The following is a 12,806-nucleotide window of genomic DNA, read 5'->3' as shown; positions in this document are numbered from 1 at the left end:
TCCTCAATCTTTTATCAGAAAAAAAGAAAGAGCTGCCCTTTCTTGTTTTTCTTAACCTTCATGTGAGATGATAAATTTTCCTTCCATTAAAAGTCTTTACATTACGCATATGTTTTAGATGGTGCTCTAACATAAACTAAAAATATAAAACATTTCTCAATGATGTTTAAATATACCATGTTTCCTATTAGCTATATTTCATTTTTTTGTTAGTTTTCTTACAGGTTCACATTTCCTTTCTGTAACATTTTGTCTATGCGTTATACTTATAAAGAATGGCTGTCCTTTGTTTAAACTAAGTGATAACTACAGTTTAATAATACATATGTGTTGCTTTTTTATTTTTCTTGATTGACAGTCATAAACTTAATGATTGTACCGCAACATAACCAATTATCTTTATTTTTCCAATCGATGATACACATATACATATGAAAAAGTGATATGTTGGTACTTATCTGACAGATATAACAATCTTCAATAAACAGCACATGAAATAATGAAACAGTACTATTTGTTCCCACTGGTCCCGAATTAACATTGTGCGAGTGGACATGATCCGATATTGCGGATCATGTCTGCTGTACATCGATAAATGCCGACAGCATGGGATCGGCCACCAGCAGGGGATGTCAATCAACCCGATCGTATTCGATCGGGTTGATTTCCGGTGATGTCTGTCCGCCGCCTCAGAGATGGCGGACAGGTTATGAAGCAGTGGTCTTTAGACTGCTGCTTCATAACTTGTGTTTCTGGCGAGCCTGATGGGGTTAATTATTTAGGTGGCGGTGGGGTTCGGGAGCAGCGGGATAGAAGTTAATACATTTATTTAGTGGCGGCGGGGTCCCGGAGTGGTGGGATAGGGGCTATTTTTTATTTAGGTTTGCGGCGATGTTGGGGCACCAGATTAGGGGTGTCAGGGGTGCCAGATTAGGGGTGTTTAGACTCTGGGCTTATGTTAGGGTGTTAGGTGTAAACGTAACTGGTTTTTAACCATAGAAATCAATGGGATATCTGGCAGCATCGAACATAAGCTTTTGCTGCTTTCAGACTCCCATTGATTCTTATGGCATCCGCGACCTCCAGGGTGGTGGATTTAAAACCAGGTACGCTGGGCCAGAATAGCCGCAAGCGTACCTGTTAACTATTTGATAACTTTGAAAAAGTATCAAATAGTGCCGAATGTGTATTCGGAACATCTGTAATGATGTAAGCATCAATCTGTGTCGGATTGAGACCAGCGGATCATATGTTACGTCACAGATTTCATCTTTTGCCGGTCTGTAGGCATTGATAACTAGGTTGAATCAAGCTCGCCACAATAACACTGCGGAATTCTAGTGTACTTGCAATTGGCGGCTTGATAAATATCCCCCATAGTCTTAAGCAAGCAACAGTGCTTTGATAAACATTCTCTAACACTCAGAATATGTTCTTTTTGCACTTGTATATCCCTTTAGAACAAAGGTTTCATTGCTGCAATGTAGCACAACATGTTAATGAAAGTATATACATGTGATCACAAAACACATGGGCCTCTATTTATCAAGCCGTCGACTTTCTTGCATTCAACGGCACCAATACACTTGCCTAAGATCACCTAACATCGCCGCCGCAGACCTGAATACGTTCTCCAAAATTATCAATAAAGCTGTCAAAAAGCCGCCCACCAAGTATGGAGCGATGAGCAGCAGACTGTTGATAACTAACCGTCATCGATCTCGCTGCTCTTCAGCTTTTTCACAGCTTTCCTGCTATACTGTCACTAAGCACCCACACTATACTAAACTGTTTTACCTCCTAAACCGCCGCTCCCGGAGCCCCCCCCCGCAACTAAATAAAGCTTTTAACCACTAAACCGCCGCTCCCGGAGCCCCCCACAACTAAATAAAGTTATTAAACCCTAATCTGCCGCCCCCTATACCGCCGCCACCTACATAAAGTTATTAACCCCTATCCTGCCGATCCCGGACCCTGCCGCAACTAAATAAATTGTTTAACCCCTAAACTACCGCTCCCAGAACCCACTGCCACCTACATTATATTTATTAACTCCTAATCTGCCCCCCCTACACCGCCACCACTATAATAAAGTTATTAACCCCTAAACCTAAGTCTAACTCTAAACGTAACACCCATTAACTTAAATATAATTTAAATAACTCTAAATAAATATTCCTATAATTAACTAAATTATTCCTATTTAAAACTAAATACTTACCGTCTAATAGTTACATTGTAGCTAGCTTAGGGTTTATTTTTATTTTACAGGCAACTTTGTATTTATTTTAACAAGGTACAATAGTTACTAAATAGTCAGCAACTATTTAATAACTACCTAGTTAAAATAAATACATATTTACCTGTAAAATAAAACCTAACCTAAGTTACAATTACACCTAACACTACACTATAATTAAATTAATTAAATAAATTAACTAAAATTAAATACAATTAAATAAAATTAACTAAAGTACAAAAACAAACAAACACTAAATTACAGAAAATAATAAAATAACTACAAGAATTTTAAACTAATTACACCTAATCTAATCCCCCTAACAAAATAAAAAAGCCCCCCAAAATAAAAATAAGCCCTACCTTATACTAAATTACAAATAGCCCTTAAAAGGGCTTTTTGCGAGGCATTGCCCTAAAGTAATCAGCTCTTTTACCTGTAACATTACAACCCACCACCCACACAACCAACCCTACTCTAAAACCCACCCAATACCCCCTTAAAAAAACCTAACACTAACCCCTTGAAGATCACCCTACCTTGAGACGTCTTCACCCAACCGGGCCTAAGTCCAATCGGGCAGAAGAGGTCCTCCAGACAGGCAGAAATCTTAATCCATCCGACGAGGGAGCGGCTCCATCTTGAAAACATCCAACGTGGAGCATCCATCCAGACCGACGACTACCCGACGAATGAATATTCCTTTAAATGACATAATCCAAGATGGGGTCCCTTGAATTCCGATTGGCTGATAGAAATCTATCAGCCAATCGGAATTAAGGTAGGAAAAATCCTATTGGCTGATGCAATCAGCCAATAGGATTGAGCTTGCATTCTATTGGCAGATTGGAACAGCCAATAAAATGCAAGCTCAATCCTATTGGCTTCCAAAAGTAGTCAGATTGTGCCAAACTTGCGTTCGGAACATCTGTAGTGACGTAAGCATCGATCTGTGTCGGACTGAGTTACGTCACTATATTCTACTTTTGCCGGTCTGTAGGGTTTGATAACTACGGTGAATCAGGCTCGCCACAAATACGCTGCAGAATTCCAGCGTATTTGCGGTTGACAGCTTGATAAATAGAGGCCATGGAGGCTATTTGGTTTGATTTGGAGACTGCCTGAGTGTTATAATATTGTTATTGTAATCTGTTAAGGAGATAATTCACTGTTATTTGGGTTTGTTTTGAGCATTATATTGTAACAAGGCGATAAGCCTGCCCAGAGGGCAGTCTATTTTAAAAAAATACAATCCCCAAAGCTAATATTTTTAAAAAATAAAAAATCTAAAATTACAGAAAAAAATTAACAAAACTATTTACACCTAAACTAATACCCCTATAAAAATAAAAAATCCCCCCAAAATAAACCCCCACAATCTAATACTAAACTACCAATAGCCCTTAAAAGGGCTTTTGCAGGGCATTGCCCTAAGTTAAACAGCTCTTTTACCTAAAAAACCTACAAATTACCCCCTAACAGTAGAACCCCCAAACCCAACCAACCCCTCCAAAATAAACTAAGTCTAAAAAAACCTAAGCTACCCATTGCCCCTAAAGGGGCATTTGTATGGGCATTGCCCTAAAAAAGGGCATTCAGCTCTTTTACTGCCCTTAAAAGGGCAATCAGCTCTTTTACAGTCCAAAAAACCCTAATCTTAAAAAAAAACTCAAAAAATACAAAAGAGCCTAAGACTAAGCCCCAATTAGGTACTCGCCGTTCCTGAAGTCTGGCGGAGAATGTCTTCTTCCAGGGAGCTCCATCATCTTCTATCTTCATCCGGAGCGAAGGTGGCACAGAGGTGCGAATTGGTCTTCCCCGATGCGCGGATCTGGAGCGGTGGTCTTCAGCACCAGCAATCCTCAGCGGCGTGGGGGCTCCTCTTCAGCTGATCTCCGGCATACACTAAAAATTGAATGGAAGGTACCACATTCAATTTAGGGGACTTTGCATTCCTAATGGCTAAAATGTTTGAATCAGCCAATAGGATAAGAGCTACTGTTATCCTATTGGCTGTTCAAATCAGCCAATAAGATTTCAGTAGCTCTCATCCTATTGGCTGATTTCAAAATTTCAGCCAATAGGAATGCACAGTACCCCAATAAAAATGGGGTACCATGCATTAAATCTTTAGTGTGCGGCGGATGATCACATGAAGAGGAGCCTTCATGCCACTGAAAGCCGCTGAGGACCATCTCTGAGGACCCGCACATTAGGGAAGCCAGCTCTGCACCTCCGCTCTGTGCTGCCTTCGCTCCGGATGACTATAGAAGATGATGGAGACTCCTGGAAGAAGACCTTCTCCGCCGCACTTCAGGAATGGTGTGCACCTATTTGGGGCTTAGTCTTAGGCTTTTATTTGTTGGAGTTTTTTTAGATTAGGTTTTTTGGGCTGTAAAAGAGCTGATTGCTCTTTAAGGGCAGTGCCCATACAAATGCCCCTTTAGGGGCAATGGGTAGTTCAGGTTTGTTTTGTGTTAGTTTTTTTTTATTTTGGGGGGTTTGGTGGGTGGGGGTTTTACTGTTAGGGGGGACTTAGTATTTTTTACATGTAAAAGGGCAGTTTAACTTAGGGCAATGCCCTACAAAAGGCCCTTTTAGGGCTATTGGTAGTTAGTTTAGTTTAGATTAGGGAGTTTTTTATTTTGGGCGGGCTTTTTTATTTTCATAGGGATTAGCTTTAATTTTTCTATTTTTGATAATTTTGTTTATTTTTTTCTGTAATTTTAGACTTTTTTTATTTTTTGTAATTTTAGATAAACTTTTTGTAATTTAATGTTAGGTTTTATTTTTAAATTAATGTTAGGATTTTTTATTTTAATTGTAACTTAGTATTGGGGTTAATTTATGGGGTGTTAGGTTAGGGGGCTTAGTAATTAAATTAGTTATTTGCATTGTGGGGGGTTGGTGATATAGGAGTTAATAAGTTAATTAGGTTTATTGTGATGTGGGAGTTTGGGGCTTTAGTGGTTAATAGGTTAATTAGGTTTATTGCAATGTGGGGGTTGCTGGTTTAGGGGTTAATAGGTTAATTAGGTTTATTGCGATGTGGGGGGTTGGCGGTTTAGAGGTTAATATTTTAATAATGTTATTTGCATTGTTTAATTTGCGTATTAGGTGTTAATTACTTTATTATTTTGCAATGTGGGGGTGGCGGTTTAGGTGTTTGTTAATACTTCTTACGTGCGGTTAGATTTTTTTATTATTTCGTGTGGGCGTTTTTTTATTTTTTTATTTCTTGCGGGCGGTTACGTGCTCTTTTAGTTATTTTGTGCGATTGCGTGTTTTTTTTCTTAATGCTTCGTTTGCCTATGCTGCATCCAGGTGGATTCCAATAGTGTCAGGGGGGTGAAAGAATCCACTGAATGTGGTTTCTTTCACCACCCTGCCCTTTTTGGAATCCACCTGGATGCAGCGTAAGCTGCATTCAGGTAGATTCTTTTGGCTGTGCACGCAGCCAACATTCTTTTGGCTGCCTCACGCAGCCAACATTCCTTTGAGGATGCGTGTGCAACTAGCAACGGTTGCGTTACAAATGTGATTATAGTATAGATGTAAGTATTTCTCCTTCACACTCAGAACCCTGTATAGTGATGTAAACAGCTCTCAAGCTAAATGTAGCTTTTTTTTCTTATAATTCTTAGAGGCCTAACAGCAGGATTTACAAAAGCTGGTTTACATATAGTTGCTAGGAATCTGTTTTTATCATATGAGTTCTTCACATGTTGTGCAAAATAAATGCAGATTTGTTGCACAATATCAAAGATGTGCTGCACTTCTTAGATATATTACAGTAAATTTGTAATATAAATCATTTTACAAGCAACATTGTTGACAGAAGTTGCACAATGTTGCAAACTCTGAAACTAGCAGAGATATACCCCTTGAAATCTTTGTGGAAGGAACGGTCCATGGATTTTTCAATACTAGGGTAATTGTGTTGCCCCCTTAGCAAATTGCATCACTTACCCTTAGTGCTTCTTGATAAAAGGATTTAGAGATGTACTACAGCAAGCTATTTTATTTATGTTTAACAGTTTGTCAACATCACACAAAAACCTTGACCATTCATGTGACTAGCATTGCAGATGCCGAGCAGTACTTCTACTATGCATTTATCCCCTTTGCAGGGGTTCAAACACACAGCCTTAAAGGGTCACTAATCTTAAAATTGCATGCTCTAACAAATTGGAGCATGTCATTTTTCAACAATGTTCCTTTAATGTATTGCTTTAAACATCTAAATGTGATACATATACTTATAGCATATATAAAACAAGCCACTAGCAGTGATGTTAGTGTTAAAAACAGCCTCCAGAATGTATGAGAAGAAATAGCCTGAACAAGTTGCCAATCCAGGCATGTACCCTATGCAGCTACTTAAATTGCTTATTCACAAATGCAGATGTTTACTTAGTTGTATAAAGATCACTGGAGATGTTAGTAACCACAAGTTATATAGCAGAAATCTACCATCTTAGGACAGATATAAATAATAGAAAAAACACACAATTTTTATGCCATTCTGCGGTGCAATTGGGTGTCCCCTTCAGGATTTTGGTTTGCTCTAGGGAAGTCTCTGCTCTTCTTTACTTTGGAAATTCAGAAATCACATGCCCAAAACTAAATATATTTTAATCTACCATTCAACAAAAAAATATACTAATGTCCATTTAATTATGTTGCAGATTACAGCAACTTTTAGGGAGATTCTTAAAACTTGGGGGCCAATTTATCAATGTCTGTCCGACAGACATCACTGAATGCCAACAGCATACGCTATCAGCATTTAACATTGCACAAGCAGTTCTGGTGAACTGCTTGTGCAATGCCGCCCTCTGCAGATTTGCGGCCAATCAGCCACTAGCAGGGGGTGTCAATCAACCCGATCGTATAGGATCGGGCGGATTGCAGACCGCAGCCTCAGAGGCAGCGGACCAGTTATGGAGCAGTGGTCTTAAGACCTCTGCTTCATTACTGCTGTTTCCGGCGAACCAGAAGGTTCGCGCGGAAACAGGGGCATCAAGCTCCATTCGGAGCTTGATAATTCGGCCCCTTGGGCTGGGAGTTGTAAATCGTTTTACCAAGAGGTCACCGACAATATAACCTTTACCTAAAAAGATTACATTGTTAAGAAATGTGAATGGCTTTCTTTGGCCTATAAATAAATATGTAAAGTAACACTTCAATAACTTTTACTGCATTATTTTTTCCTTTAGTGATTATTACATACACTTTGGAAAGCTTTAGAAATCATTCTAGAAGCTGGGTTTAGAGCATAGATAAGACAAATACATATTATTTGATAGTTGTATTGCAATTTACATCATCAGGCATTTCTGCAGTAGTGGACATTTTTTATTATTATTTATGAGCTTAAATATATGTCACTTCTCCACAATTGTATTTTAACCACAACCGCCAGGATAATGTTGTTGTTAAAGTGTCACAAAATATATGAGGATTATTATAGATTTTTCAAACATTATGCCTTAACTCATTTTGCACTTGTCTGGAACATTTGTCATTTTGCTGAGAGGCAATGAGCACATAACTGATGTGTTACATTGCAGATTCCATGTGTTAGCCTTTTGCACACACTTCCTTGTCACCCTTGATAAAAGTCTGCCTTTAATGTTTAGTAACTTCCCTTCAGCATTCTTTAACCATTACACCATACAATTTATTGTGATACTACACTGTGAATAATGCATTTATTTCACATCATGGTTTAATAATTCTTATATTATCATTTTGTAATTTTCATAATAATTTTATATTTAAATAATATTATTTATATATAACATTTTTTTATATATATATTTTACTATGTCTCATGACAATTTGACTGAATTAAATTTCAGTCTATGATGCTGTCTGAAAAATTTCAAACAACAAATGAATGAACAGATGCAGACTGTTTTATCCTCAGTAAATGATTCTCAACCTTCAGTTCATAAAAAGGTTACTCATAAAACTAAACATTTATTGAAATCTCATAAAAAATTATCACCAGTTAAGAAATCTTATAAACCTGGTGCACGTCTTTGGTATTCAGACGCATTCATCCTAAAAACTGGACTTCACGTCTGCTGAGATGGGCCCTAAAGCTTATGGCTTATTATTTGGAAATTCTGGACTGAAACAATTAAGTGATTACTATATGTAAATACATTTTAATTTAAAACTAGTACAATTTTTTATCCTTAACTAAACAAAATTTATGACAGGGCCAGGAAAGGTAGAGGTCTGTCTCCCAGCTGCTTCTCAGCTTTCTCCAGGTCTCACTTCCATAAAGTGGCTGCTCCCTTAATCTCCCATTCAAATTTCTTCCCAACAAGAGCTAAACAATGGACAGGAAGAAATACTAGATCTCGTCCATCACACAGACCATTTCAAGATGTGTTTTCACACGACTCCTTACATGAATGTTTTCCCCCCAAAAAGATAGAATGCATTCCCCCTTTCATTCAGCTTTCTCTGCCTATTAAAATAAAAATGTTTCCAATAAGACAGTGTCCTTTTAAATCAAGAGTTATCAAATTTACTTGAAAACAAAACAATAGAGGAGGTCCTTTTCCTTCCCAAACCTTCATTAGCAACATTTTCTTGGGTCTTTTTGCCCATTAATAAATTTAAGAAACTTAAACAGATTTTTTAGAATACAATCATTTCAAAATGCAAGGTAGTCACCTTCTCACAGATTGTCTTCTATACAACAAATGGTTAATCCCTCTACATTTAAAAGATGCCTGTCTAACTATTATGATTCATTCAGATTTCAATTTCTCAGCTTGTTTTGGAAAAATTCCGCTTGCCAATTCATGCCATCCTTTAGGCCTTTAATCAGCTCCATGGGCTTTTACCAAGGCTCTAAAACCAGTAATAACGTGGCTGAGGAAAAGAGGTTCTCATCCAATTATTTATTTAGACAATATTATTTTATTGCATCAGGATCCTTCCCAACTTCTCAATCAGTTACATATTACTTTATCACTTCTTCAAAGTCTGGAATTTATTATCAACTTCCTACAGACAAGATATAGAAGGAAATGTTGTTTCTTCCGGAAAGATTTCTTCCCGATTCGTTCTCTAGCTTGCATTATTGGATGCATTCAAAAACATTTTCCAGCTCCACTTCATTACTGAGCTTTTCCTCCATCCGAACTTAGTCTCTCTAAAGCTGACTGCTTAGAGATTGAATGCTTAGTCTTGTGCAGTCAAGTTTTTTTCTGTGAAGGTTATTGATACTGTGATTCAGGCTCGTAAGCCTGTTACTCGCAAGATTTATTATAAGGTATAAATACCTTCTTTGGTGCGGCTCTAGAGTTTTTTCAGTCAGGACCCTTAAGGGTCAGATTGCGGCTCTGTCAATTCTTCTACAGAAGCGCCTGGCAATTTTGCCAGATGCTCTATCTTTTGTCCAGGCTTTGTTTAGAATCAGGCCTGTGTTTAGGTCTATTGCTCCTCCTTGGAGTCTTAATTTGGTTCTTAAGGTTCTGCAGCAGGCTCCATTTGAGCCTATGCATTCTGATGATATCAAGTTATTGTCCTGGAAGATTTTGCTTCTGTTGGCAATCTCATCTGCACATAGAGTTTCGGAGCTTTTGGCTCTACAGTGTGATTGTCCTTATCTTATTCTTCATGCAGATAAGGCGGTTCTCCATACTAGGTTAGGATTTCTACCTAAGGTGGTCTCAGAATGCAATATTAACCAATAAATTGTTCATTCATTTTGTCCTAATCCTTCCTATAAGAAGGAACAGTTATTGCACAATCTGGATGTTGTGAGTGCTTTAAGGTTCTATTTACAGGGTACAAGAGATTTTCGTCAATCTTCTGCTTTTTGTTGTCTTTTCTAGTAAACGGAGAGGTCAGAAGGCCACTTCTTCTACTCTTTGTTTTTCGATTGGGTTATGAGACAGCTGGACAGCAGTCTCCAGAGAAAATTACTCTTGGGCCTTTAAAAATGATTCTTCTATGGAACAGATTTGCAAGGCAGCTACTTGGTCATCACTGCATACTTTGTCAAAATTTTATAAATTTGATGTTTTTGCCTCAGCTGAGGCTTCTTTTGGGAGCAAACATTTTCAAGCGGTGGTGCCTTCTGTTTAGGTTTCCCTGCATGTCTTGTGTATCCATCCCTTCCATTCTGTGATAAAAAAATTCTATCCTGGCATGGAGAGTCCACAGCCCCTCCTTATTTTTATGATGGCTTTTTTTCATTTTTCTAAACCTAAGGCACCTCTATACCCGTTGTGTCTTCTTCTCTTTCCATAATTCCTTGGCTGAATGACTGGGGATTGTGGGTAATGGGAGGATACTTGAAGCTTTGCTTGAGTGTTCTTTGCCTCCACCTGGTGGACAGGAGTTGAATTCCCACTAGTAATTGAATGGATTCATTGACTCTTCATGCCAGGAAAGAAAATTATTTATCAAGTAGGTATAAATTATGTTTTTTTCAGTGAAAAATACATGTACCCCCCCAAAAAAGGCTATCTAAAATAGATCTACCCCAAAAAAACAACTCTAATCTAAAAAAAAACTGCCAAATAAAATCACTAAACACTAAAACCCAAAGGTGGTACTCACCAAAGTTAAATCCAGGTGGCGATGCTCCATCTTCATCCCAGCGGTGATCCATCTTCATCCTGGTGTTAGTCTTCTTATCTTTATCCATCTTCTTATCTTCTGTCGCTGACATCCTCATCATGCAGTCACCAGCCACACACTGAATTTTGAATGCGAGATACCCCTTTAAATTGGGGTACCATTGCATTTATATTGCCTAATTTTTAATTTCAATTTCAAATCAGCATATAGAATAAGATTTTATTCTATTGGCTGATTTGAAATTGAAAATTGAAAATCAGCCAATAGGAATGCAAGGGTACCCCTATATAAAGGGGGTACCTCTTGTTCAAAATTCTGTATTTTATATTTCATGTAAGGTTAGTTTTTTTTTTGGATAAGGTTAGTTGTTTTTTTAAGGCACAATTAGTTTTGTGGGCTTTTCAGGAAAGTTTCGTTTTTGGGGTGTTACTTAGGGTGTGTTAGGGGGGTTAGCTTGTTAGAGGTTTTAGATGTTAGTGGGTATTTTGCGGTGGGGGTTGTGGCTGTTTAGGGGTTAAAAGAGTAGTGGGGTATTTTGCGTTGGGAGTTTTAGGGGTTTGGCAGTTAATAGAGTAATGATGTAGTTTTGCAATGTTGGGGTGTGGTGGTTTAGGGGTTAATAGAGTAGTGGGGGGTTTTGCGATGTGGGTGTGTGGCATTTTAGGGGTTAGTAGAGTAGAGGGGTAGTTTGCTATGTGTGGGTGTGAGAGTTTATAGGTTAATAAATTAGAAGGGATTTTGCGGTGGGCTAAGTGGCTGTTTAAGGGTTAATAGAGTAGAAGGGACTTTGCAGTTGGCTATGCTGTGATTTAGGGGTTAATAGATTAGTGGGGACTTTGCGGTGGGCTATGAGGCAGTTTAGGGGTTCGTAGTGTGGTGGTGGGCTATGTGATTCCGGTTAGCGCACGAGTATGGGTATGAGGTTTTTTCAATTTTTCTCTCTCAATTGAAGTCTATGGGAAAGCACGTTAACACGGTCGTGATATTCTAACTTCTGCAAATACAGTAACTTTTTATTAATTACTAGTCCTAAAGCCTGTGTGCACAGGCCATTTTTTTGCAGTACAGCGGTTCCACCCCTTGCTCTCTCTCTATCCCCCCTCTCTTTTGCTCTCTCTGCCCCCTCTCTTTTGCTCTCTCTTTCCCCTCTCTTCTGCTCTCTCTCCCTCTCTATTTTGCTCTCTCTCCCCCCTCTCTTTTGCTCTCTCTCTCCCCTCTCTTTTGCTCTCTCTCCCCCTCTCTCTATTTTGCTCTCTCTCCCCCACTCTTTTCCTCCCTCTCTTTTGCGCTCTCTTCCCACTCTTTTACTCTGTCTCTCTCCACCTCTCTTTTGCTGTCTCACTCCCTCCCCTCTTTTTTGCTCTCTCTCCCCCTCTCATTTGAGATGGGGAGAGAGAGGGGGAGTCTAAAACAAAAGTTTTAGACTTTAGGAAGGCAGATTTTTCATTAATGGGAGAATACCTAAAAAACTATTTAAAAGGGAAAACACTTATTACAGGGGTTCAAGAACAGTGGGAATTTATGAAAGGTGCCATTTTAGATGCAACCGCACACTGTATTAGACATGTCTGTAAAAGTAAAAAAAAAGCGGAAACCAATTTGGTTTTCCAAAGAAGTAGCACATGCTGTAAAGACAAAAAAGATAGCTTATCAAAATTACAGACACACACAAGCAGATGATGATATGAAAATATGGAGACTCCAACAACAAAAAAGACTAAGCAGCTAATTAGGAAGGTTAAAGCTCATGCAGAAGAGAAGATAGCACAGTCAGTAAAACATGGGGACAAAACATTCTTTAGATATATCAGTGAAAGAAGAAAAAATAAGGTAGGAATAGTAAAATTTAAATCAGTTGATGGTAGAATAATAGAAGGAGATAAGCAGATTGCAGACTGTCTCAATGATTACTTCTGTTCTGTTTTCACAAAAGATTGTGAAGATAGAATGTCTA

Source organism: Bombina bombina, chromosome 3 (assembly GCF_027579735.1).
Source record: "Bombina bombina isolate aBomBom1 chromosome 3, aBomBom1.pri, whole genome shotgun sequence".
Classification (NCBI taxonomy): domain Eukaryota; kingdom Metazoa; phylum Chordata; class Amphibia; order Anura; family Bombinatoridae; genus Bombina; species Bombina bombina.
Note: the sequence above shows the minus strand (reverse complement) of the source record.